Source organism: Pseudophryne corroboree, unplaced genomic scaffold (assembly GCF_028390025.1).
Source record: "Pseudophryne corroboree isolate aPseCor3 unplaced genomic scaffold, aPseCor3.hap2 scaffold_1164, whole genome shotgun sequence".
NCBI classification, from domain to species: Eukaryota; Metazoa; Chordata; class Amphibia; order Anura; family Myobatrachidae; genus Pseudophryne; species Pseudophryne corroboree.
Genome location: NW_026967789.1, coordinates 153,432 through 179,551, shown reverse-complemented (window position 1 = coordinate 179,551; position 26,120 = coordinate 153,432). Strand labels below are relative to the sequence as shown.

The window sequence follows — 26,120 nt, the reverse complement described above, 5'->3', positions numbered from 1 at the left end:
CACCCTTAAATAAAGATTTTCTTAATTCCTTACCTGTGTGCTAATTAGATATCACCTTGTTTTCACATTAAACAGACTTCCACATGCGAAAGCAGCAAGGATGCAGTGGCGTTAATGTTTCCTGGTGTCAACCTGTATTATTTCAGTAGACATTGAAATGAGGATGCATCTTGCTGCCTTTCCAATGAAGCAAGTTTAATTTAGTAATAGGTGAAAAACCATCCCTACAAAGGTGTTAATCAGAGACTTGGCTTTGTGGACACTTTTCAGAGAACAAATTTGTTAGCATAAAAATAAAGCCAGAAAATGAAGAGCTGTTTAATCACTCAATTGGATTTTTTTGCCAGCATATTTCTTTTTCTCTGCAACCCACTGCTAAATTGTGCTTCCTAGCTGTTTTTATAAAATCACTGAATCAAATCTAACTCTGATTACATCAGAGAAGGCCAGGTACCCTACACCATAACAGGGGGTTTGAAATTTTGACTTGTCTACTTAAATATCACCAAAATCTGATAACAAGGTCAATTACGTCCCTTAGTGGGATTGAACCACCAACCTTTTGATTAATAACCATACACACTGAGGCAGCACAAGGGAACTCTCGAAAGAAGAACAAGGCTAGAGGAAGAACTGAAACAAAGAAATCTGACTTTTACTAGAGCTGACCAGAGGAAAGCACAAACACAGTCCCCCACTACCACAAATAATGCAGTTGAGTTTCCCACATTTGGGGAAATCACATGGGTCAGCATACCCAGAATGCAATGAATGAACCTCACCCTGGGAGAACAATCTTCAAGACCATGGTCTCTCCTATGCAAAATAAGTATGATTTGGGATAGGGCTGGGGAGGGCCGCTGCTCAGGCACATCTCTGTCAAGTAAAGGAGATTCAACTGAGGCAGCACAAGGGAACTCTCATCTGGGGACAACAACTGCAGGGAGAACACATATTTTCAGATGAACATGGGAGGGCAGAAGGCTGCCTAATACTGAAGCACCCCCAAACAACAAACCAAATGCAACAACTAGTGCAAGCATTCCTGGGGGAAGGCCTGCAGCAGATGGATTTGCATATGGTGATGCCATCCAAGCAGTGGGTCAAAGTTGGCTTCAACCCTCGTCTGCATATGAAAAGAGAAAAGGGGCGTGCAGGGCATGGCGGCCTTTTGCGGCGCTTGGATGACCCCTAGTTCGCATTACACACCTCCACCCTCCTTCGGTGTGGGGCTCATGTTGGCTATGCCCCAGCCCCTGAAGCATTCAAGCTGATTTCTTGCAGCAGCTGGGCACTGTAACTGCTCCAGAGCTGCTCTGTAAGGCAAGTAAAAGGGTGTGGGCCCTGCAGCACTACCTGTAGTTTGCATTGTGCGTTGGAAGGCACGAAGTAAGCAGACGGGAGAAGTCAGGATAGTGCGCAAGGGCATAGAAGGGAGCGGCTCAAGAAAAGAGAAGTGGAAACAGACAGCAAACTAGGCTGGAGAGAGACCTGAGACAAAGAGATCTGAATTATACGAGAGCCGACCAAGGGAAACACAAATTATGCAGTCAAGTTTCCCACATTTGGGGAAATCACAGGGGCAGCACAACTAGAGTGCAATGGGTGAGCCTTGCCCTGGGAGAAGCACCTTCATGATCATAGTATCTCACCTGGCAGGTAAGTAGGAGTTGGGCTAGAGCTGGGGAGGGTCGCTGCTCGGGCACCCCCCTGTCAAGTGAAAGAGATCCAACTGAGGCAGCACAAGGGAACTCTCGAAAGAAGAACAAGGCTAGAGGAAGATCTGAGATAAAGAAATCTGATTTTTACCAGAGCTGACCAGAGGAAAGCACAAACACAGTCCCCCACTACCACAAATAATGCAGTCGAGTTTCCCACATTTGGGGAAATCACAGGGGTCAGCATACCCAGAATGCAATGAATGAACCTCACCCTGGGAGAACAATCTTCATGACCATGGTATCGCCTATGCAAAATAAGTATGATTTGGGATAGGGCTGGGGAGGGCCGCTGCTCAGGCACATCTCTGTCAAGTAAAGGAGATTCAACTGAGGCAGCACAAGGGAACTCTCATCTGGGGACAACAACTGCAGGGAGAACACATATTTTCAGATGAACATGGGAGGGCAGAAGGCTGCCTAATACTGAAGCACCCCCAAACAACAAACCAAATGCAACAACTAGTGCAAGCATTCCTGGGGGAAGGCCTGCAGCAGATGGATTTGCATATGGTGATGTCATCCAAACAGTGGGTCAAAGTTGGCTTCAACCCTCGTCTGCATATGAAAAGAGACAAGGGGCGTGCAGGGCATGGCGGCCTTTTGCGGCGCTTGGATGACCCCTAGTTCGCATTACACACCTCCACCCTCCTTCGGTGTGGGGCTCATGTTGGCTATTCCCCAGCCCCTGAAGCATTCAAGCTGATTTCTTGCAGCAGCTGGGCACTGTAACTGCTCCAGAGACGCTCTGTAAGGCAAGTAAAAGGGTGTGGGTCCTGCAGCACTACCTGTAGTTTGCATTGTGCGTTGGAAGGCACGAAGTAAGCAGACGGGAGAAGTCAGGATAGTGCGCAAGGGCATAGAAGGGAGCGGCTCAAGAAAAGAGAAGTAGAAACAGACAGCAAACTAGGCTGGAGAGAGACCTGAGACAAAGAGATCTGAATTATACGAGAGCCGACCAGGGGAAACACAAATTATGCAGTCAAGTTTCCCACATTTGGGGAAATCGCAGAAGCAGCACACCCAGAGTGCAATGGGTGAGCCTTGCCCTGGGAGAAGCACCTTCATGATCATAGTATCTCACCTGGCAGGTAAGTAGGAGTTGGGCTAGAGCTGGGGAGGGTCGCTGCTCGAGCATCCCCCTGTCAAGTAAAGGAGATTCAACTGAGGCAGCACAAGGGAACTCTCATCTGGGGACAACAACTGCAGGGAGAACACATATTTTCAGATAAAAATCTTGGTCATGCTCTGGTTTCTCTTCAGAACGAACAAATCTTTCGCCTTTTACTAAAGATTTCCGTGGAGAGGAGCAAAACCGAGTTTTATCTCAATTTTTGCATGCCCCATCTTTTTGGGGTTTCTTTTATCGGTTTAAAGATAGAATGAGTGTGCTTTAATGTAAGCTCATTTGCATAGAAATGACAGTAAATGTTTGTTTCTTTTCAAACAGAACTTTCTTGACCATGCTACTTGCTTGAAAGATCTGGGAGCACATGGAATACAGTACAAACCATGCTTATAGCAAGGAGAAGACAGGTGAGAAATCTGCTTTCTTTCAAATTGGGCGCTCACTTTGATCTGAATAAGGACTGCTGGCACGGCACTCAGGCGACAGGTGGAATCTTGGTCATGCTCTGGTTTCTCTTCAGAACGAACAAATCTTTCGCCTTTTACTAAAGATTTCCGTGGAGAGGAGCAAAACTGAGTTTTATCTCAATTTTTGCATGCCCCATATTATTGGGGTTTCTTTTATCGGATTAAAGACAGAACGAGTGTGCTTTCTTGTTAGCTTTAATGTAAGTTTATTTGCATAACAATGACAATAAATGTCTGTTTCTTTTCAAGCAGAACTTTCTTGACCATACTAATTGCTTGAAAGATCTGGGAGCACATGGAAAAGAGTACAAACCATGCTTATAGCAAGGGGAAGCCTGGTGAGAAATCTGCTTTCTTTCTTTCAAATTGGGTGCTCACTTTGAGCTGAATGAGGACTGCTGGCACGGCACTCAGGCGACAGGTGGAATCTTGGTCATGCTCTGGTTTCTCTTCAGAACGAACAAATCTTTCGCCTTTTACTAAAGATTTCCATGGAGAGGAGCAAAACTGAGTTTTATCTCAATTTTTGCATGCCCCGTCTTATTGGGGTTTCTTTTATCAGTTTAAAGATAGAACGAGTGTGCTTTAATGTAAGCTCATTTGCGTAGAAATGACAGTAAATGTTTGTTTCTTTTCAAACAGAACTTTCTTGACTATACTAATTGCTTGAAAGATCTGGGAGCACATGGAAAAGAGTACAAACCATGTTTATAGCAAGGGGAAGCCTGGTGAGAAATCTGCTTTCTTTCTTTCAAATTGGGTGCTCACTTTGAGCTGAATGAGGACTGCTGGCATGGCACTCAGGCGACAGGTAGAATCTTGGTCATGCTGTGGTTTCTCTTCAGAACGAACAAATCTTTCGCCTTTTACTAAAGATTTCCGTGGAGAGGAGCAAAACTGAGTTTTATCTCAATTTTTGCATGCCCCATCTTATTGGGGTTTTATTTTATTGGTTTAAAGATAGAACGAGTGTGCTTTAATGTAAGCTCATTTGCATAGAAATGACAGTAAATGTTTGTTTCTTTTCAAACAGAACTTTCTTGACCACACTAATTGTTTGAAAGATCTGGGAGCACATGGAAAAGAGTACAAACCAGTTTATAGCAAGGGGAAGCCTGGTGAGAAATCTGCTTTCTTTCATTCAAATTGGGTGCTCACTTTGAGCTGAATGAGAACTGCTGGCATGGCACTCAGGCGACAGGTGGAATCTTGGTCATGCTCTGGTTTCTCTTCAGAACTAACAAATATTTCGCCTTTTATTAAAGATTTCCGTGGAGAGGAGCAAAACTGAGTTTTATCTCAATTTTTGCATGCCCCATATTATTGGGGTTTCTTTTATCAGTTTAAAGACAGAACGAGTGTGCTTTCTTGTTAGCTTTAATGTAAGTTTATTTGCATAACAATGACAGTAAATGTTTGTTTCTTTTCAAACAGAACTTTCTTGACCATGCTACTTGCTTGAAAGATCTGGGAGCACATGGAAAACAGTACAAACCATGCAGTATCACAAGAGCCTTTATTTGATCTTTCATGAAGATAGAGCAGAATTGAGGACACGTCAACAATTTCTGCCGAAGGTGGTTCATCTTTCCACATGGTGCCTTTGGCCACTGACACCTTCGTTGAGTCAAAGTCTCTGGCTGTGGTCAGAACTTTGAAAATTTATGTCACCAGAACGGTTCAGATTAGGAAAACAGAGGCTCTGTTTGTCCTGTATGCTCCCAACATGATTGGGTGTCCTGCTTCCATGCAGACCATTATGCGCTGGATCTGTGGTAAGATTCAGCATGCTCATTCCACGGCAGGATTGCCGTTACTGAATTAGGTGAAGACCCATTCTACTAGAAAGGTGGGTTCATCCTGGGCAGCTGGTCGGGGAGTCTCGGCATTGCAACTTTGCTGAGCAGCTATTTAGTAAACACTTTTGCTAAGTTTTACAAGTTTGATACCTTGGCTGATGATAACCTCAAGTTGGGTCATTCGGTGCTGCAGAGTCGTACGCACTCTCCCACCCGTTCAAGAGCTTTGGTATAACCCCATGGTTCTTAATGTGACCCCAGCATCCTCTAGGTCGTATGAGAAAATAGGATTTTAATACCTACCGGTAAATCCTTTTCTCTTAGTACGTAGAGGATGCTGGGCACCCGTCCCAGTCCATACTGTGTCTGCAGTTATTACTTGTGGTTATACACATGTTGTGTTACGGTTCTGGTCAGCTTTTTGCTGCAATTGTTCATGCCGTTGGCTTGTGTTCTGTTGAATGCCACGTTCTGCGGCATGCTTAAGGTGTGAGCTGGTAAGATGCTCACCTTAGTTTAACAATAAATCCTTTCCTCGAAATGTCCGTCTCCCTGGGCACAGTTCCTATAACTGGAGTCTGGAGGAGGGGCATAGAGGGAGGAGCCAGTTCACACCCTTTGAAAGTCTTAAAGTGCCCATGTCTCTTGCGGATCCCGTCTATACCCCATGGTTCTTAATGTGACCCCAGCATCCTCTACGGACTAAGAGAAAAGGATGCCCTTGTGTACTATCCTGACTTCTCCTCCCGTCTGCTTACTTTGTGCCTTCCAACGCACAATGCGAACTACAGGTGGTGCTGCAGGGCCCACACCCTTTTACTTGCCTTACAGAGCAGCTCTGGAGCTGTTACAGTGCCCAGCTGCTGCAAGAAATCAGCATGAATGCTTCAGGGGATGGGGCATGGCCAACATGAGCCCCACACCAAAGGAGGGTGGGGGTGTTTAATGCGAACTAGGGGTCATCCAAGCACTGCAAAAGGCCGCCATGCCCTGCATGCCCCTTTTCTCTTTTTATATGCAGATGAGGGTTCCAGCCAACTTTGGCCCACTGCTTGGATGACATCACCGTATGCAAATCCGTCTGCTGCAGACCTTCCCCCAGGAATGCTTGTACTAGTTGTTGGATATGGTTTGATATTTGATGGTGCTTCAGTATTAGGCAGCCTTCCGCCCTCCCATGTTCATCTGAAAAGATGTGGTCTCCCTGCAGTTGTTGTCCCCAGACGAGAGTTCCCTTGTGCTTCCTCAGTTGAATCTCCTTAACTTGACGGGGGAGGGGCTGCCCGAGCTGCCACCCTCCCCAGCCCTATCCCAACTCATACTTATTTTACATATTAGATCTCTTGATCATGAAGATTGTTCTCACAGGGTGAGGTTCATCCATTATATTTTAAAATAGGAAGGTACAAATTACATATTTGAATTGCATCTATGTGCTGGATTCAAATGTCCCCCCCCCCTTCCTTTCTCAATTGTGCCCGTCAGCAGCTATTCTAAGGTTGCTGCCAATGGGTGTGACACATTAATTTCTTCTGTGGGGTACACTGGACTCCACAAGGATTCACATTGGGGTGTAGAGTAGGATCTTGATCTGAGGCACCAACCGGCTCAAAGCTTTTGACTGTTCCCAAGAAGCTCAGTGCATTCTCCTCTATAACCCCGCTTCCATGAACAGGGAGCTCAGTTTGTAGTTGGTGCCTTCAGTAGCAGGCCAATTAACAGGGGCCTGCCTCAGGCAGCCTATTCTTAGCTATTAATTTTGACAAGAAAAGAAGAACTTGTTTTATGAGAATCTACAAGGGCTGCAGCAGGCTAGGTCTAATAGACATCTTTACTGCAGCTTCATCACTCCCAGCGGCGCTGTATACTCCCGTGCCCTGGTTGCTGGGTCACTGCAGCGGAGGCTCCGGTTTCATCCTAAGGTCAGTCACACACACACCACCCTTCCGGATCACGAGGCCGCTGATGAAGGGGAGCGAGGCCGTAGGGGGTGGGCCGTGTGCGCACTGCGGTGGACACTGATTACTGGGCAGCCGCTCCACTAGCCACCAGGTACAGTTAAGGAGCACAGGTCTGGGGGTTTTTCTCCTATATTAACCCAATTTTGTACTGCCCGCAGCGCATTGTGATAGGTAATAGGGCCTGATTCAGGTTGGATTGCAATCGCAATAAGCGATCCAACTGCAAAAATTGCTAAGAGCATACGCATGTGCCTGCATTTTCTGCGGCACCCCGCAGAGAATGTGATCGCCTCTGCCTGTCAATCGGGGCGGGGAAGGGGGGGAGAGGTGGGTCAGCAACACTCCATTTCCAAGTCAGGGATGGAGCGGTGCGGGGGCAAGGCTTCAAAATGGGGTCTGCAACGGAGGAGACACAGGGGGCGTGGTCACAGCGGCTGTATGACATCACATTCAGCCGCTGTGATCACAAAAATGGTGGCGGCTTCCTGCGCGCACATACAGTCTGCACCAGCAGGAGCCTACACCATTTTTTATGATCACGCTGAACTGCAGTGCGACTGCAATTACAGCATGGTCAAGAAGGGAGGCGTCATGCTGGGTGGCCATGCCCTGTCACTGTGCAGGAGCCAGCACCGCTCACACACTAGTCCCCGGGTGCAGCCCCCAACCCCCGGGACACCCGGAGCAGCAAAATGTAGATTCAGGCCACCAGGCCACGCCCCTACCTATGAAACCATGCCTCCTTTTTACCATTGCGCTGCTTATCTGCGCGCACTGCATTACAATCTCCCTCGCCACCTCTCTGGGTGTCACCAGTGATAGTGACACCTCTGCCATGCTTGTAGCAGCTGGTCCTAAGATCTACGCCTCAAACCCTGAGTGTTTGCCCTTGTGACTTGTTGATCATCATAGCGAAGCAGATGCTTACAGAAAACTGCAGGGGCTTAGATTGAAAATAAAAAAATTGATGGGTATAAGGTAGAGAGGAGCGGGTTCGGTTCTCCGAGAACCGAATTCCCCACGAACTCCACGTTGTTTACACTGGTCCGAGGCAGGCTCGGTTGTTCCCGCCTGACTCGGAAAACCTGAACAAGGGAAAATGTCATCATCCCGCTGTCGGATTCTCGCGAGATTCGGATTCCATATAAAGAGCTGCGCGTTGCTGCCATTTTTACTCGTGCATTGAAGAGAGAGCGGAGAGGACGTGGCTATGTTCTCTCAGTGGAAATCTCAATATCAGTGCTCAGTATCTGTGGTTACTTATTGCTGCTCAGTAATACTAGTAGTGTGTCTCTCCTGCTCAGTGTCAGTTCTCAGTAGTATCCTCATCAGTGCTCAGTATCACTGCTCATTGTCTTGTGCTGCATTGTGGTGCTCAGCATACTACAGTACATTACTAATAGTCCAGTGCTGCATCTTGCTGCTCAGTGTCAGTTCTAGTATCCTCATCAGTGCTCACTATCACTGCTCATTGCATTGTGGTGTTCTGTATACTACAATAACATAGTAATATAGTAACATAGTTTTTGAGGTTGAATAGAGGCAAATTGCCCATCGTGTTCAACCTGTTTTAAGTTGTGATGATTCTACATACTTGCTGAATAATGTTTTATGACTAGTTAGCTACTATAACTCATGTTACCCCCGGATTAACCATGTTGATATTTTAAGTATTATAACCTTGGATAGCTTTTTCATTCAGAAATGTATCCATTCCTTTTTTAAATCCAATTACAGAGTCCGCCATTACCACCTTCCCTGGCAGGGAATTCCACATCCTGATTGCCCTAACAGTGAAGAAACCTTTCCTCCATTGCGTTCTGAACTTTCCTCCAGTCGCAGCGAGTGACCACGTGTTCGTTTAATAAATAATTCCTCTGATAACTCTTTGTTATGTATCTTTACATATTTGAAGATATTAATAATATCTCCTCTTAGGCACCTCTTTTCTAGTGTATAAATATTCAGCCTAGTAAGTCTTTCCTTATAGTCCAGTACTTTTAGGCCTTTAATCAATTTAGTCTTCAGGATCTCTTACACTTCCATGAGCAGCAGAGTAGTGCAATGGAAGCATGCTGGGCCCATAACCCAGAGGTTGATTGATCGAAACTATCCTCTGCTATGTGCATTTTTTTTGTTAATTAAAGTAATCAAAAACTGGGATTGATATTTTTGCTCTTTTATTTTTACTTAAAGTACAATAACTTTTACCATTTTAATTTGTTTTAATAGTATATTGACAGTATTGTTTTCTTTCAAAAATCCAATTAATTTTCTTTACCCGATTATTAAAATGGTAATTGACAAAACAAACTACATTGTCACCAGAAGAGCAATGCAAAATGTACAAGTGATATATTAAAATCATCTTTCCAGCTTGAATTTCAATGATGCATTGGGGCAACGATTTTGTGAGAAACATCTTCACCCTTAAATAAAGATTTTCTTAATTCCTTACCTGTGTGCTAATTAGATATCACCTTGTTTTCACATTAAACAGACTTCCACATGCGAAAGCAGCAAGGATGCAGTGGCGTTAATGTTTCCTGGTGTCAACCTGTATTATTTCAGTAGACATTGAAATGAGGATGCATCTTGCTGCCTTTCCAATGAAGCAAGTTTAATTTAGTAATAGGTGAAAAACCATCCCTACAAAGGTGTTAATCAGAGACTTGGCTTTGTGGACACTTTTCAGAGAACAAATTTGTTAGTATAAAAATAAAGCCAGAAAATGAAGAGCTGTTTAATCACTCAATTGGATTTTTCTGCCAGCATATTTCTTTTTCTCTGCAACCCACTGCTAAATTGTGCTTCCTAGCTGTTTTTATAAAATCACTGAATCAAATCTAAACATCAGAGAAGGCCAGGTACCCTACACCATAACAGTGGGTTTGAAATTTTGACTTGTCTACTTAAAGATCACCAAAATCTGATAACAAGGTCAATTAAGTCCCTGGGTGGGATTGAACCACCAACCTTTTGGTTAATAGCCTTACACACTAACTGATTGCGCCACAGAGACACCTTGCAAAAGTCAATACTGACAAAGGCTAATAATCATTCATCTAGAACGTTTCCTAGAAAAACTTTAAAAAGTCAATAATCAAGATACACATTGGTACTTTCCCATGATGAGTGAGTGCTTCAGGATTTCTTGCACTTACATGGGCTATTAACCAAAAGGTTGGAGGTTCAATCCCACCCAGGGATGTAATTGACCTTGTCATCAGATTTTGGTGATCTTTAAGTAGACAAGTCAAAATTTCAAACCCCCTCTTATGGTGTAGGGTACCTGGCCTTCTCTGACGTAATCAGAGTTAGATTTAATTAAGTGATTTTATAAAAAACAGCTAGGAAGCACAATATCTCTCTTTTGCAAAGAGCTAGGCATTGGAAAATTCAGGGCTATAACGTGTAGATGAAGCACTAACAGGAGGCTTTAAAATTTTCATTCTAGTGTCTTTCGTTTGGGAGAAAAATGCAAAGGTACAATACAGCTTTTCCTTGCCGATATCTCTCTTTTGCAAAGAGATAGGCATTGGAAAATTCAGGGCTATACCGTGTAGATGAAGCACTAACAGGAGGCTTTTAAATTTTCATTCTAGTGTCCTTCGTTTGGGAGAAAAATGCAAAGGTACAATACAGCTTTTCCTTGCCGATATCTCTCTTTTGCAAAGAGATAGGCATTGGAAAATTCAGGGCTATAACGTGTAGATGAAGCACTAACAGGAGGCTTTAAAATTTTCATTTTAGTGTCTTTCGTTTGGGAGAAAAATGCAAAGGTACAATACAGTTTTTCCTTGCCGATATCTCTCTTTTGCAAAGAGATAGGCATTGGAAAATTCAGGGCTATAACGTGTAGATGAAGCACTAACAGGAGGCTTTAAAATTTTCATTCTAGTGTCTTTCGTTTGGGAGAAAAATGCAAAGGTACAATACAGCTTTTCCTTGCCAATATCTCTCTTTTGCAAAGAGCTAGGCATTGGAAAATTCAGGGCAATAACGTGTAGATGAAGCACTAACAGGAGGCTTTAAAATTTTCATTCTAGTGTCTTTCGTTTGGGAGAAAAATGCAAAAGTACAATGCAGCTTTTCCTTGCCGATATCTCTCTTTTGCAAAGAGATAGGCATTGGAAAATGCAGGGCTATAACGTGTAGATGAAGCACTAACAGGAGGCTTTAAAATTTTCATTCTAGTGTCTTTCGTTTGGGAGAAAAATGCAAAGGTACAATACAGCATTTCCTTGCCGATATCTCTCTTTTGCAAAGAGATAGGCATTGGAAAATTCAGGGCTATAACGTGTAGATGAAGCACTAACAGGAGGCTTTAAAATTTTCATTCTAGTGTCTTTCGTTTGGGAGAAAAATGCAAAGGTACAATACAGCTTTTCCTTGCCGATATCTCTCTTTTGCAAAGAGCTAGGCATTGGAAAATTCAGGGCTATACCGTGTAGATGAAGCACTAACAGGAGGCTTTTAAATTTTCATTCTAGTGTCTTTCGTTTGGGAGAAAAATGCAAAGGTACAATACAGCTTTTCCTTGCCAATATCTCTCTTTTGCAAAGAGCTAGGCATTGGAAAATTCAGGGCTATAACGTGTAGATGAAGCACTAACAGGAGGCTTTAAAATTTTCATTCTAGTGTCTTTCGTTTGGGAGAAAAATGCAAAAGTACAATGCAGCTTTTCCTTGCCGATATCTCTCTTTTGCAAAGAGATAGGCATTGGAAAATTCAGGGCTATAACGTGTAGATGAAGCACTAATAGAAGGCTTTAAAATTTTCATTCTAGTGTCTTTCGTTTGGGAGAAAAAAGCAAAGGTACAATACAGCTTTTCCTTGCCGATATCTCTCTTTTGCAAAGAGATAGGCATTGGAAAATTCAGGGCTATAACGTGTAGATGAAGCACTAACAGGAGGCTTTAAAATTTTCATTCTAGTGTCTTTCGTTTGGGAGAAAAATGCAAAGGTACAATACAGCTTTTCCTTGCCGATATCTCTCTTTTGCAAAGAGCTAGGCATTGGAAAATTCAGGGCTATAACGTGTAGATGAAGCACTAACAGTAGGCTTTAAAATTTTCATTCTAGTGTCTTTCGTTTGGGAGAAAAATGCAAAGGTACAATACAGCTTTTCCTTGCCAATATCTCTCTTTTGCAAAGAGCTAGGCATTGGAAAATTCAGGGCTATAACGTGTAGATGAAGCACTAACAGGAGGCTTTAAAATTTTCATTCTAGTGTCTTTCGTTTGGGAGAAAAATGCAAAAGTACAATGCAGCTTTTCCTTGCCGATATCTCTCTTTTGCAAAGAGATAGGCATTGGAAAATGCAGGGCTATAACGTGTAGATGAAGCACTAACAGGAGGCTTTAAAATTTTCATTCTAGTGTCTTTCGTTTGGGAGAAAAATGCAAAGGTACAATACAGCATTTCCTTGCAGATATCTCTCTTTTGCAAAGAGATAGGCATTGGAAAATTCAGGGCTATAACGTGTAGATGAAGCACTAACAGGAGGCTTTAAAATTTTCATTCTAGTGTCTTTCGTTTGGGAGAAAAATGCAAAGGTACAATACAGCTTTTCCTTGCCGATATCTCTCTTTTGCAAAGAGATAGGCATTGGAAAATTCAGGGCTATAACGTGTAGATGAAGCACTAACAGGAGGCTTTAACATTTTCATTCTAGTGTACTTCGTTTGGGAGAAAAATGCAAAGGTACAATACAGCTTTTCCTTGCCGATATCTCTCTTTTGCAAAGAGATAGGCATTGGAAAATTCAGGGCTATAACGTGTAGATGAAGCACTAATAGGAGGCTTTAAAATTTTCATTCTAGTGTCCTTCGTTTGGGAGAAAAATGCAAAGGTACAATACAGCTTTTCCTTGCCGATATCTCTCTTTTGCAAAGAGATAGGCATTGGAAAATTCAGGGCTATAACGTGTAGATGAAGCACTAACAGGAGGCTTTAAAATTTTCATTCTAGTGTCTTTCGTTTGGGAGAAAAATGCAAAGGTACAATACAGTTTTTCCTTGCCGATATCTCTCTTTTGCAAAGAGATAGGCATTGGAAAATTCAGGGCTATAACGTGTAGATGAAGCACTAACAGGAGGCTTTAAAATTTTCATTCTAGTGTCTTTCGTTTGGGAGAAAAATGCAAAGGTACAATACAGCTTTTCCTTGCCAATATCTCTCTTTTGCAAAGAGCTAGGCATTGGAAAATTCAGGGCAATAACGTGTAGATGAAGCACTAACAGGTGGCTTTAAAATTTTCATTCTAGTGTCTTTCGTTTGGGAGAAAAATGCAAAAGTACAATGCAGCTTTTCCTTGCCGATATCTCTCTTTTGCAAAGAGATAGGCATTGGAAAATGCAGGGCTATAACGTGTAGATGAAGCACTAACAGGAGGCTTTAAAATTTTCATTCTAGTGTCTTTCGTTTGGGAGAAAAATGCAAAGGTACAATACAGCATTTCCTTGCCGATATCTCTCTTTTGCAAAGAGATAGGCATTGGAAAATTCAGGGCTATAACGTGTAGATGAAGCACTAACAGGAGGCTTTAAAATTTTCATTCTAGTGTCTTTCGTTTGGGAGAAAAATGCAAAGGTACAATACAGCTTTTCCTTGCCGATATCTCTCTTTTGCAAAGAGCTAGGCATTGGAAAATTCAGGGCTATACCGCGTACATGAAGCACTAACAGGAGGCTTTTAAATTTTCATTCTAGTGTCTTTCGTTTGGGAGAAAAATGCAAAGGTACAATACAGCTTTTCCTTGCCAATATCTCTCTTTTGCAAAGAGCTAGGCATTGGAAAATTCAGGGCTATAACGTGTAGATGAAGCACTAACAGGAGGCTTTAAAATTTTCATTCTAGTGTCTTTCGTTTGGGAGAAAAATGCAAAAGTACAATGCAGCTTTTCCTTGCCGATATCTCTCTTTTGCAAAGAGATAGGCATTGGAAAATTCAGGGCTATAACGTGTAGATGAAGCACTAATAGGAGGCTTTAAAATTTTCATTCTAGTGTCTTTCGTTTGGGAGAAAAAAACAAAGGTACAATACAGCTTTTCCTTGCCGATATCTCTCTTTTGCAAAGAGATAGGCATTGGAAAATTCAGGGCTATAACGTGTAGATGAAGCACTAACAGGAGGCTTTAAAATTTTCATTCTAGTGTCTTTCGTTTGGGAGAAAAATGCAAAGGTACAATACAGCTTTTCCTTGCCGATATCTCTCTTTTGCAAAGAGCTAGGCATTGGAAAATTCAGGGCTATAACGTGTAGATGAAGCACTAACAGTAGGCTTTAAAATTTTCATTCTAGTGTCTTTCGTTTGGGAGAAAAATGCAAAGGTACAATACAGCTTTTCCTTGCCGATATCTCTCTTTTGCAAAGAAATAGGCATTGGAAAATTCAGGGCTATAACGTGTAGATGAAGCACTAACAGGAGGCTTTAAAATTTTCATTCTAGTGTCCGTCGTTTGGGAGAAAAATGCAAAGGTACAATACAGCTTTTCCTTGCCGATATCTCTCTTTTGCAAAGAGCTAGGCATTGGAAAATTCAGGGCTATAACGTGTAGATGAAGCACTAACAGGCGGCTTTAAAATTTTCATTCTAGTGTCTTTCGTTTGGGAGAAAAATGCAAAGGTACAATACAGCTTTTCCTTGCCGATATCTCTCTTTTGCAAAGAGATAGGCATTGGAAAATTCAGGGCTATTACGTGTAGATGAAGCACTAACAGGAGGCTTTAAAATTTTCATTCTAGTGTCCTTCGTTTGGGAGAAAAATGCAAAGGTACAATACAGCTTTTCCTTGCCGATATCTCTCTTTTGCAAAGAGATAGGCATTGGAAAATTCAGGGCTATAACGTGTAGATGAAGCACTAACAGGAGGCTTTAAAATTTTCATTCTAGTGTCTTTCGTTTGGGAGAAAAATGCAAAGGTACAATACAGCTTTTCCTTGTCGATATCTCTCTTTTGCAAAGAGCTAGGCATTGGAAAATTCAGGGCTATAACGTGTAGATGAAGCACTAACAGTAGGATTTAAAATTTTCATTCTAGTGTCTTTCGTTTGGGAGAAAAATGCAAAGGTACAATACAGCTTTTCCTTGCCGATATCTCTCTTTTGCAAAGAGATAGGCATTGGAAAATTCAGGGCTATAACGTGTAGATGAAGCACTAACAGGAGGCTTTAAAATTTTCATTCTAGTGTCTTTCGTTTGGGAGAAAAATGCAAAGGTACAATACAGTTTTTCCTTGCCGATATCTCTCTTTTGCAAAGAGATAGGCATTGGAAAATTCAGGGCTATAACGTGTAGATGAAGCACTAATAGGAGGCTTTAAAATTTTCATTCTAGTGTCCTTCGTTTGGGAGAAAAATGCAAAGGTACAATACAGCTTTTCCTTGCCGATATCTCTCTTTTGCAAAGAGATAGGCATTGGAAAATTCAGGGCTATAACGTGTAGATGAAGCACTAACAGGAGGCTTTAAAATTTTCATTCTAGTGTCTTTCGTTTGGGAGAAAAATGCAAAGGTACAATACAGCATTTCCTTGCCGATATCTCTCTTTTGCAAAGAGATAGGCATTGGAAAATTCAGGGCTATAACGTGTAGATGAAGCACTAACAGGAGGCTTTAAAATTTTCATTCTAGTGTCTTTCGTTTGGGAGAAAAATGCAAAGGTACAATACAGCTTTTCCTTGCCGATATCTCTCTTTTGCAAAGAGCTAGGCATTGGAAAATTCAGGGCTATACCGCGTACATGAAGCACTAACAGGAGGCTTTTAAATTTTCATTCTAGTGTCTTTCGTTTGGGAGAAAAATGCAAAGGTACAATACAGCTTTTCCTTGCCAATATCTCTCTTTTGCAAAGAGCTAGGCATTGGAAAATTCAGGGCTATAACGTGTAGATGAAGCACTAACAGGAGGCTTTAAAATTTTCATTCTAGTGTCTTTCGTTTGGGAGAAAAATGCAAAAGTACAATGCAGCTTTTCCTTGCCGATATCTCTCTTTTGCAAAGAGATAGGCATTGGAAAATTCAGGGCTATAACGTGTAGATGAAGCACTAATAGGAGGCTTTAAAATTTTCATTCTAGTGTCTTTCGTTTGGGAGAAAAAAACAAAGGTACAATACAGCTTTTCCTTGCCGATATCTCTCTTTTGCAAAGAGATAGGCATTGGAAAATTCAGGGCTATAACGTGTAGATGAAGCACTAACAGGAGGCTTTAAAATTTTCATTCTAGTGTCTTTCGTTTGGGAGAAAAATGCAAAGGTACAATACAGCTTTTCCTTGCCGATATCTCTCTTTTGCAAAGAGCTAGGCATTGGAAAATTCAGGGCTATAACGTGTAGATGAAGCACTAACAGTAGGCTTTAAAATTTTCATTCTAGTGTCTTTCGTTTGGGAGAAAAATGCAAAGGTACAATACAGCTTTTCCTTGCCGATATCTCTCTTTTGCAAAGAAATAGGCATTGGAAAATTCAGGGCTATAACGTGTAGATGAAGCACTAACAGGAGGCTTTAAAATTTTCATTCTAGTGTCCGTCGTTTGGGAGAAAAATGCAAAGGTACAATACAGCTTTTCCTTGCCGATATCTCTCTTTTGCAAAGAGATAGGCATTGGAAAATTCAGGGCTATATCGTGTAGATGAAGCACTAACAGGAGGCTTTAAAATTTTCATTCTAGTGTCTTTCGTTTGGGAGAAAAATGCAAAGGTACAATACAGCTTTTCCTTGCCAATATCTCTCTTTTGCAAAGAGCTAGGCATTGGAAAATTCAGGGCTATAACGTCTAGATGAAGCACTAACAGGAGGCTTTAAAATTTTCATTCTAGTGTCTTTCGTTTGGGAGAAAAATGCAAAAGTACAATGCAGCTTTTCCTTGCCGATATCTCTCTTTTGCAAAGAGATAGGCATTGGAAAATGCAGGGCTATAACGTGTAGATGAAGCACTAACAGGAGGCTTTAAAATTTTCATTCTAGTGTACTTCGTTTGGGAGAAAAATGCAAAGGTACAATACAGCTTTTCCTTGCCGATATCTCTCTTTTGCAAAGAGATAGGCATTGGAAAATTCAGGGCTATAACGTGTAGATGAAGCACTAACAGGAGGCTTTAAAATTTTCATTCTAGTGTACTTCGTTTGGGAGAAAAATGCAAAGGTACAATACAGCTTTTCCTTGCCGATATCTCTCTTTTGCAAAGAGATAGGCATTGGAAAATTCAGGGCTATAACGTGTAGATGAAGCACTAATAGGAGGCTTTAAAATTTTCATTCTAGTGTCCTTCGTTTGGGAGAAAAATGCAAAGGTACAATACAGCTTTTCCTTGCCGATATCTCTCTTTTGCAAAGAGATAGGCATTGGAAAATTCAGGGCTATAACGTGTAGATGAAGCACTACCAGGAGGCTTTAAAATTTTCATTCTAGTGTCTTTCGTTTGGGAGAAAAATGCAAAGGTACAATACAGCTTTTCCTTGCCGATATCTCTCTTTTGCAAAGAGCTAGGCATTGGAAAATTCAGGGCTATAACGTGTAGATGAAGCACTAACAGGAGGCTTTAAAATTTTCATTCTAGTGTCTTTCGTTTGGGAGAAAAATGCAAAGGTACAATACAGCTTTTCCTTGCCGATATCTCTCTTTTGCAAAGAGATAGGCATTGGAAAATTCAGGGCTATTACGTGTAGATGAAGCACTAACAGGAGGCTTTAAAATTTTCATTCTAGTGTCCTTCGTTTGGGAGAAAAATGCAAAGGTACAATACAGCTTTTCCTTGCCGATATCTCTCTTTTGCAAAGAGATAGGCATTGGAAAATTCAGGGCTATAACGTGTAGATGAAGCACTAACAGGAGGCTTTAAAATTTTCATTCTAGTGTCTTTCGTTTGGGAGAAAAATGCAAAGGTACAATACAGCTTTTCCTTGTCGATATCTCTCTTTTGCAAAGAGCTAGGCATTGGAAAATTCAGGGCTATAACGTGTAGATGAAGCACTAACAGTAGGATTTAAAATTTTCATTCTAGTGTCTTTCGTTTGGGAGAAAAATGCAAAGGTACAATACAGTTTTTCCTTGCCGATATCTCTCTTTTGCAAAGAGATAGGCATTGGAAAATTCAGGGCTATAACGTGTAGATGAAGCACTAATAGGAGGCTTTAAAATTTTCATTCTAGTGTCCTTCGTTTGGGAGAAAAATGCAAAGGTACAATACAGCTTTTCCTTGCCGATATCTCTCTTTTGCAAAGAGATAGGCATTGGAAAATTCAGGGCTATAACGTGTAGATGAAGCACTAACAGGAGGCTTTAAAATTTTCATTCTAGTGTCTTTCGTTTGGGAGAAAAATGCAAAGGTACAATACAGCTTTTCCTTGCCGATATCTCTCTTTTGCAAAGAGCTAGGCATTGGAAAATGCAGGGCTATAACGTGTAGATGAAGCACTAACAGTAGGCTTTAACATTTTCATTCTAGTGTCTTTCGTTTGGGAGAAAAATGCAAAGGCACAATACAGCTTTTCCTTGCCGATATCTCTCTTTTGCAAAGAGATAGGCATTGGAAAATTCAGGGCTATAACGTGTAGATGAAGCACTAACAGGAGGCTTTAAAATTTTCATTCTAGTGTCTTTCGTTTGGGAGAAAAATGCAAAAGTACAATGCAGCTTTTCCTTGCCGATATCTCTCTTTTGCAAAGAGATAGGCATTGGAAAATGCAGGGCTATAACGTGTAGATGAAGCACTAACAGGAGGCTTTAAAATTTTCATTCTAGTGTCTTTCGTTTGGGAGAAAAATGCAAAAGTACAATACACTTTTCCTTGCCGATATCTCTCTTTTGCAAAGAGATAGGCATTGGAAAATTCAGGGCTATAACGTGTAGATGAAGCACTAATAGGAGGCTTTAACATTTTCATTCTAGTATCCTTCGTTTGGGAGAAAAATGCAAAGGTACAATACATCTTTTCCTTGCCGATATCTCTCTTTTGAAAAGAGATAGGCATTGGAAAATTCAGGGCTATAACGTGTAGATGAAGCACTAACAGGAGGCTTTAAAATTTTCATTCTAGTGTCTTTCGTTTGGGAGAAAAATGCAAAGGTACAATACAGCTTTTCCTTGCCGATATCTCTCTTTTGCAAAGAGCTAGGCATTGGAAAATTCAGGGCTATAACGTGTAGCTGAAGCACTAACAGTAGGCTTTAAAATTTTCATTCTAGTGTCTTTCGTTTGGGAGAAAAATGCAAAGGTACAATACAGCTTTTCCTTGCCGATATCTCTCTTTTGCAAAGAGCTAGGCATTGGAAAATTCAGGGCTATAACGTGCAGATGAAGCACTAACAGTAGGATTTAAAATTTTCATTCTAGTATCTTTCGTTTGGGAGAAAAATGCAAAGGTACAATACAGCTTTTCCTTGCCGATATCTCTCTTTTGCAAAGAGATAGGCATTGGAAAATTCAGGGCTATAACGTGTAGATGAAGCACTAACAGGAGGCTTTAAAATTTTCATTTTAGTGTCTTTCGTTTGGGAGAAAAATGCAAAGTTACAATACAGTTTTTCCTTGCCGATATCTCTCTTTTGCAAAGAGATAGGCATTGGAAAATTCAGGGCTATAACGTGTAGATGAAGCACTAATAGGAGGCTTTAAAATTTTCATTCTAGTGTCCTTCGTTTGGGAGAAAAATGCAAAGGTACAATACAGCTTTTCCTTGCTGATATCTCTCTTTTGCAAAGAGATAGGCATTGGAAAATTCAGGGCTATAACGTGTAGATGAAGCACTAACAGGAGGCTTTAAAATTTTCATTCTAGTGTCTTTCGTTTGGGAGAAAAATGCAAAGGTACAATACAGTTTTTCCTTGCCGATATCTCTCTTTTGCAAAGAGATAGGCATTGGAAAATTCAGGGCTATAACCTGTAGATGAAGCACTAACAGGAGGCTTTAAATTTTTCATTCTAGTGTCTTTCGTTTGGGAGAAAAATGCAAAGGTACAATACAGTTTTTCCTTGCCGATATCTCTCTTTTGCAAAGAGATAGGCATTGGAAAATTCAGGGCTATAACGTGTAGATGAAGCACTAACAGGAGGCTTTAAAATTTTCATTCTAGTGTCTTTCGTTTGGGAGAAAAATGCAAAGGTACAATACAGCTTTTCCTTGCCGATATCTCTCTTTTGCAAAGAGATAGGCATTGGAAAATTCAGGGCTATAACGTGTAGATGAAGCACTAACAGGAGGCTTTAACATTTTCATTCTAGTGTACTTCGTTTGGGAGAAAAATGCAAAGGTACAATACAGCTTTTCCTTGCCGATATCTCTCTTTTGCAAAGAGATAGGCATTGGAAAATTCAGGGCTACAACGTGTAGATGAAGCACTAATAGGAGGCTTTAAAATTTTCATTCTAGTGTCCTTCGTTTGGGAGAAAAATGCAAAGGTACAATACAGCTTTTCCTTGCCGATATCTCTCTTTTGCAAAGAGATAGGCATTGGAAAATTCAGGGCTATAACGTGTAGATGAAGCACTAACAGGAGGCTTTAAAATTTTCATTCTAGTGTCTTTCGTTTGGGAGAAAAATGCAAAGGTACAATACAGTTTTTCCTTGCCGATATCTCTCTTTTGCAAAGAGATAGGCATTGGAAAATTCAGGGCTATAACGTGTAGATGAAGCACTAACAGGAGGCTTTAAAATTTTCATTCTAGTGTCTTTCGTTTGGGAGAAAAATGCAAAGGTACAATACAGCTTTTCCTTGCCAATATCTCTCTTTTGCAAAGAGCTAGGCATTGGAAAATTCAGGGCAATAACGTGTAGATGAAGCACTAACAGGTGGCTTTAAAATTTTCATTCTAGTGTCTTTCGTTTGGGAGAAAAATGCAAAAGTACAATGCAGCTTTTCCTTGCCGATATCTCTCTTTTGCAAAGAGATAGGCATTGGAAAATGCAGGGCTATAACGTGTAGATGAAGCACTAACAGGAGGCTTTAAAATTTTCATTCTAGTGTCTTTCGTTTGGGAGAAAAATGCAAAGGTACAATACAGCATTTCCTTGCCGATATCTCTCTTTTGCAAAGAGATAGGCATTGGAAAATTCAGGGCTATAACGTGTAGATGAAGCACTAACAGGAGGCTTTAAAATTTTCATTCTAGTGTCTTTCGTTTGGGAGAAAAATGCAAAGGTACAATACAGCTTTTCCTTGCCGATATCTCTCTTTTGCAAAGAGCTAGGCATTGGAAAATTCAGGGCTATACCGCGTACATGAAGCACTAACAGGAGGCTTTTAAATTTTCATTCTAGTGTCTTTCGTTTGGGAGAAAAATGCAAAGGTACAATACAGCTTTTCCTTGCCAATATCTCTCTTTTGCAAAGAGCTAGGCATTGGAAAATTCAGGGCTATAACGTGTAGATGAAGCACTAACAGGAGGCTTTAAAATTTTCATTCTAGTGTCTTTCGTTTGGGAGAAAAATGCAAAAGTACAATGCAGCTTTTCCTTGCCGATATCTCTCTTTTGCAAAGAGATAGGCATTGGAAAATTCAGGGCTATAACGTGTAGATGAAGCACTAATAGGAGGCTTTAAAATTTTCATTCTAGTGTCTTTCGTTTGGGAGAAAAAAACAAAGGTACAATACAGCTTTTCCTTGCCGATATCTCTCTTTTGCAAAGAGATAGGCATTGGAAAATTCAGGGCTATAACGTGTAGATGAAGCACTAACAGGAGGCTTTAAAATTTTCATTCTAGTGTCTTTCGTTTGGGAGAAAAATGCAAAGGTACAATACAGCTTTTCCTTGCCGATATCTCTCTTTTGCAAAGAGCTAGGCATTGGAAAATTCAGGGCTATAACGTGTAGATGAAGCACTAACAGTAGGCTTTAAAATTTTCATTCTAGTGTCTTTCGTTTGGGAGAAAAATGCAAAGGTACAATACAGCTTTTCCTTGCCGATATCTCTCTTTTGCAAAGAAATAGGCATTGGAAAATTCAGGGCTATAACGTGTAGATGAAGCACTAACAGGAGGCTTTAAAATTTTCATTCTAGTGTCCGTCGTTTGGGAGAAAAATGCAAAGGTACAATACAGCTTTTCCTTGCCGATATCTCTCTTTTGCAAAGAGCTAGGCATTGGAAAATTCAGGGCTATAACGTGTAGATGAAGCACTAACAGGCGGCTTTAAAATTTTCATTCTAGTGTCTTTCGTTTGGGAGAAAAATGCAAAGGTACAATACAGCTTTTCCTTGCCGATATCTCTCTTTTGCAAAGAGATAGGCATTGGAAAATTCAGGGCTATTACGTGTAGATGAAGCACTAACAAGAGGCTTTAAAATTTTCATTCTAGTGTCCTTCGTTTGGGAGAAAAATGCAAAGGTACAATACAGCTTTTCCTTGCCGATATCTCTCTTTTGCAAAGAGATAGGCATTGGAAAATTCAGGGCTATAACGTGTAGATGAAGCACTAACAGGAGGCTTTAAAATTTTCATTCTAGTGTCTTTCGTTTGGGAGAAAAATGCAAAGGTACAATACAGCTTTTCCTTGTCGATATCTCTCTTTTGCAAAGAGCTAGGCATTGGAAAATTCAGGGCTATAACGTGTAGATGAAGCACTAACAGTAGGATTTAAAATTTTCATTCTAGTGTCTTTCGTTTGGGAGAAAAATGCAAAGGTACAATACAGCTTTTCCTTGCCGATATCTCTCTTTTGCAAAGAGATAGGCATTGGAAAATTCAGGGCTATAACGTGTAGATGAAGCACTAACAGGAGGCTTTAAAATTTTCATTCTAGTGTCTTTCGTTTGGGAGAAAAATGCAAAGGTACAATACAGTTTTTCCTTGCCGATATCTCTCTTTTGCAAAGAGATAGGCATTGGAAAATTCAGGGCTATAACGTGTAGATGAAGCACTAATAGGAGGCTTTAAAATTTTCATTCTAGTGTCCTTCGTTTGGGAGAAAAATGCAAAGGTACAATACAGCTTTTCCTTGCCGATATCTCTCTTTTGCAAAGAGATAGGCATTGGAAAATTCAGGGCTATAACGTGTAGATGAAGCACTAACAGGAGGCTTTAAAATTTTCATTCTAGTGTCTTTCGTTTGGGAGAAAAATGCAAAGGTACAATACAGCATTTCCTTGCCGATATCTCTCTTTTGCAAAGAGATAGGCATTGGAAAATTCAGGGCTATAACGTGTAGATGAAGCACTAACAGGAGGCTTTAAAATTTTCATTCTAGTGTCTTTCGTTTGGGAGAAAAATGCAAAGGTACAATACAGCTTTTCCTTGCCGATATCTCTCTTTTGCAAAGAGCTAGGCATTGGAAAATTCAGGGCTATACCGCGTACATGAAGCACTAACAGGAGGCTTTTAAATTTTCATTCTAGTGTCTTTCGTTTGGGAGAAAAATGCAAAGGTACAATACAGCTTTTCCTTGCCAATATCTCTCTTTTGCAAAGAGCTAGGCATTGGAAAATTCAGGGCTATAACGTGTAGATGAAGCACTAACAGGAGGCTTTAAAATTTTCATTCTAGTGTCTTTCGTTTGGGAGAAAAATGCAAAAGTACAATGCAGCTTTTCCTTGCCGATATCTCTCTTTTGCAAAGAGATAGGCATTGGAAAATTCAGGGCTATAACGTGTAGATGAAGCACTAATAGGAGGCTTTAAAATTTTCATTCTAGTGTCTTTCGTTTGGGAGAAAAAAACAAAGGTACAATACAGCTTTTCCTTGCCGATATCTCTCTTTTGCAAAGAGATAGGCATTGGAAAATTCAGGGCTATAACGTGTAGATGAAGCACTAACAGGAGGCTTTAAAATTTTCATTCTAGTGTCTTTCGTTTGGGAGAAAAATGCAAAGGTACAATACAGCTTTTCCTTGCCGATATCTCTCTTTTGCAAAGAGCTAGGCATTGGAAAATTCAGGGCTATAACGTGTAGATGAAGCACTAACAGTAGGCTTTAAAATTTTCATTCTAGTGTCTTTCGTTTGGGAGAAAAATGCAAAGGTACAATACAGCTTTTCCTTGCCGATATCTCTCTTTTGCAAAGAAATAGGCATTGGAAAATTCAGGGCTATAACGTGTAGATGAAGCACTAACAGGAGGCTTTAAAATTTTCATTCTAGTGTCCGTCGTTTGGGAGAAAAATGCAAAGGTACAATACAGCTTTTCCTTGCCGATATCTCTCTTTTGCAAAGAGATAGGCATTGGAAAATTCAGGGCTATATCGTGTAGATGAAGCACTAACAGGAGGCTTTAAAATTTTCATTCTAGTGTCTTTCGTTTGGGAGAAAAATGCAAAGGTACAATACAGCTTTTCCTTGCCAATATCTCTCTTTTGCAAAGAGCTAGGCATTGGAAAATTCAGGGCTATAACGTCTAGATGAAGCACTAACAGGAGGCTTTAAAATTTTCATTCTAGTGTCTTTCGTTTGGGAGAAAAATGCAAAAGTACAATGCAGCTTTTCCTTGCCGATATCTCTCTTTTGCAAAGAGATAGGCATTGGAAAATGCAGGGCTATAACGTGTAGATGAAGCACTAACAGGAGGCTTTAAAATTTTCATTCTAGTGTACTTCGTTTGGGAGAAAAATGCAAAGGTACAATACAGCTTTTCCTTGCCGATATCTCTCTTTTGCAAAGAGATAGGCATTGGAAAATTCAGGGCTATAACGTGTAGATGAAGCACTAACAGGAGGCTTTAAAATTTTCATTCTAGTGTACTTCGTTTGGGAGAAAAATGCAAAGGTACAATACAGCTTTTCCTTGCCGATATCTCTCTTTTGCAAAGAGATAGGCATTGGAAAATTCAGGGCTATAACGTGTAGATGAAGCACTAATAGGAGGCTTTAAAATTTTCATTCTAGTGTCCTTCGTTTGGGAGAAAAATGCAAAGGTACAATACAGCTTTTCCTTGCCGATATCTCTCTTTTGCAAAGAGATAGGCATTGGAAAATTCAGGGCTATAACGTGTAGATGAAGCACTACCAGGAGGCTTTAAAATTTTCATTCTAGTGTCTTTCGTTTGGGAGAAAAATGCAAAGGTACAATACAGCTTTTCCTTGCCGATATCTCTCTTTTGCAAAGAGCTAGGCATTGGAAAATTCAGGGCTATAACGTGTAGATGAAGCACTAACAGGAGGCTTTAAAATTTTCATTCTAGTGTCTTTCGTTTGGGAGAAAAATGCAAAGGTACAATACAGCTTTTCCTTGCCGATATCTCTCTTTTGCAAAGAGATAGGCATTGGAAAATTCAGGGCTATTACGTGTAGATGAAGCACTAACAGGAGGCTTTAAAATTTTCATTCTAGTGTCCTTCGTTTGGGAGAAAAATGCAAAGGTACAATACAGCTTTTCCTTGCCGATATCTCTCTTTTGCAAAGAGATAGGCATTGGAAAATTCAGGGCTATAACGTGTAGATGAAGCACTAACAGGAGGCTTTAAAATTTTCATTCTAGTGTCTTTCGTTTGGGAGAAAAATGCAAAGGTACAATACAGCTTTTCCTTGTCGATATCTCTCTTTTGCAAAGAGCTAGGCATTGGAAAATTCAGGGCTATAACGTGTAGATGAAGCACTAACAGTAGGATTTAAAATTTTCATTCTAGTGTCTTTCGTTTGGGAGAAAAATGCAAAGGTACAATACAGTTTTTCCTTGCCGATATCTCTCTTTTGCAAAGAGATAGGCATTGGAAAATTCAGGGCTATAACGTGTAGATGAAGCACTAATAGGAGGCTTTAAAATTTTCATTCTAGTGTCCTTCGTTTGGGAGAAAAATGCAAAGGTACAATACAGCTTTTCCTTGCCGATATCTCTCTTTTGCAAAGAGATAGGCATTGGAAAATTCAGGGCTATAACGTGTAGATGAAGCACTAACAGGAGGCTTTAAAATTTTCATTCTAGTGTCTTTCGTTTGGGAGAAAAATGCAAAGGTACAATACAGCTTTTCCTTGCCGATATCTCTCTTTTGCAAAGAGCTAGGCATTGGAAAATGCAGGGCTATAACGTGTAGATGAAGCACTAACAGTAGGCTTTAACATTTTCATTCTAGTGTCTTTCGTTTGGGAGAAAAATGCAAAGGCACAATACAGCTTTTCCTTG

General features: G+C 40.7%; 9 non-coding genes across 9 annotated transcripts; 5 read left to right on the top strand and 4 right to left on the bottom strand.

The window, feature by feature from the left end:
* Positions 1 to 669: 669 nt before the first annotated feature.
* Positions 670 to 833, bottom strand: LOC134990441 (U1 spliceosomal RNA). Its single transcript, XR_010195258.1, has one exon. It is a non-coding gene; the product is annotated as a U1 spliceosomal RNA (small nuclear RNA).
* Positions 834 to 1,504: 671 nt separating this feature from the next.
* Positions 1,505 to 1,667, bottom strand: LOC134990406 (U1 spliceosomal RNA). Its single transcript, XR_010195227.1, has one exon. It is a non-coding gene; the product is annotated as a U1 spliceosomal RNA (small nuclear RNA).
* A 152-nt stretch (positions 1,668 to 1,819) lies between these two features.
* On the bottom strand, positions 1,820 to 1,983 carry LOC134990439 (U1 spliceosomal RNA). Its single transcript, XR_010195256.1, has one exon. It is a non-coding gene; the product is annotated as a U1 spliceosomal RNA (small nuclear RNA).
* Positions 1,984 to 2,654: 671 nt separating this feature from the next.
* Positions 2,655 to 2,817, bottom strand: LOC134990375 (U1 spliceosomal RNA). The gene has a single exon (XR_010195205.1). It is a non-coding gene; the product is annotated as a U1 spliceosomal RNA (small nuclear RNA).
* Positions 2,818 to 2,961: 144 nt separating this feature from the next.
* Positions 2,962 to 3,077, top strand: LOC134990413 (U5 spliceosomal RNA). The gene has a single exon (XR_010195231.1). It is a non-coding gene; the product is annotated as a U5 spliceosomal RNA (small nuclear RNA).
* A 270-nt stretch (positions 3,078 to 3,347) lies between these two features.
* Positions 3,348 to 3,463, top strand: LOC134990410 (U5 spliceosomal RNA). Its single transcript, XR_010195228.1, has one exon. It is a non-coding gene; the product is annotated as a U5 spliceosomal RNA (small nuclear RNA).
* Positions 3,464 to 3,749: 286 nt separating this feature from the next.
* On the top strand, positions 3,750 to 3,865 carry LOC134990418 (U5 spliceosomal RNA). The gene has a single exon (XR_010195236.1). It is a non-coding gene; the product is annotated as a U5 spliceosomal RNA (small nuclear RNA).
* Positions 3,866 to 4,139: 274 nt separating this feature from the next.
* LOC134990417 (U5 spliceosomal RNA) lies at positions 4,140 to 4,255 on the top strand. The gene has a single exon (XR_010195235.1). It is a non-coding gene; the product is annotated as a U5 spliceosomal RNA (small nuclear RNA).
* Positions 4,256 to 4,529: 274 nt separating this feature from the next.
* Positions 4,530 to 4,645, top strand: LOC134990420 (U5 spliceosomal RNA). The gene has a single exon (XR_010195238.1). It is a non-coding gene; the product is annotated as a U5 spliceosomal RNA (small nuclear RNA).
* The last annotated feature ends 21,475 nt before the right edge of the window (positions 4,646 to 26,120 follow it).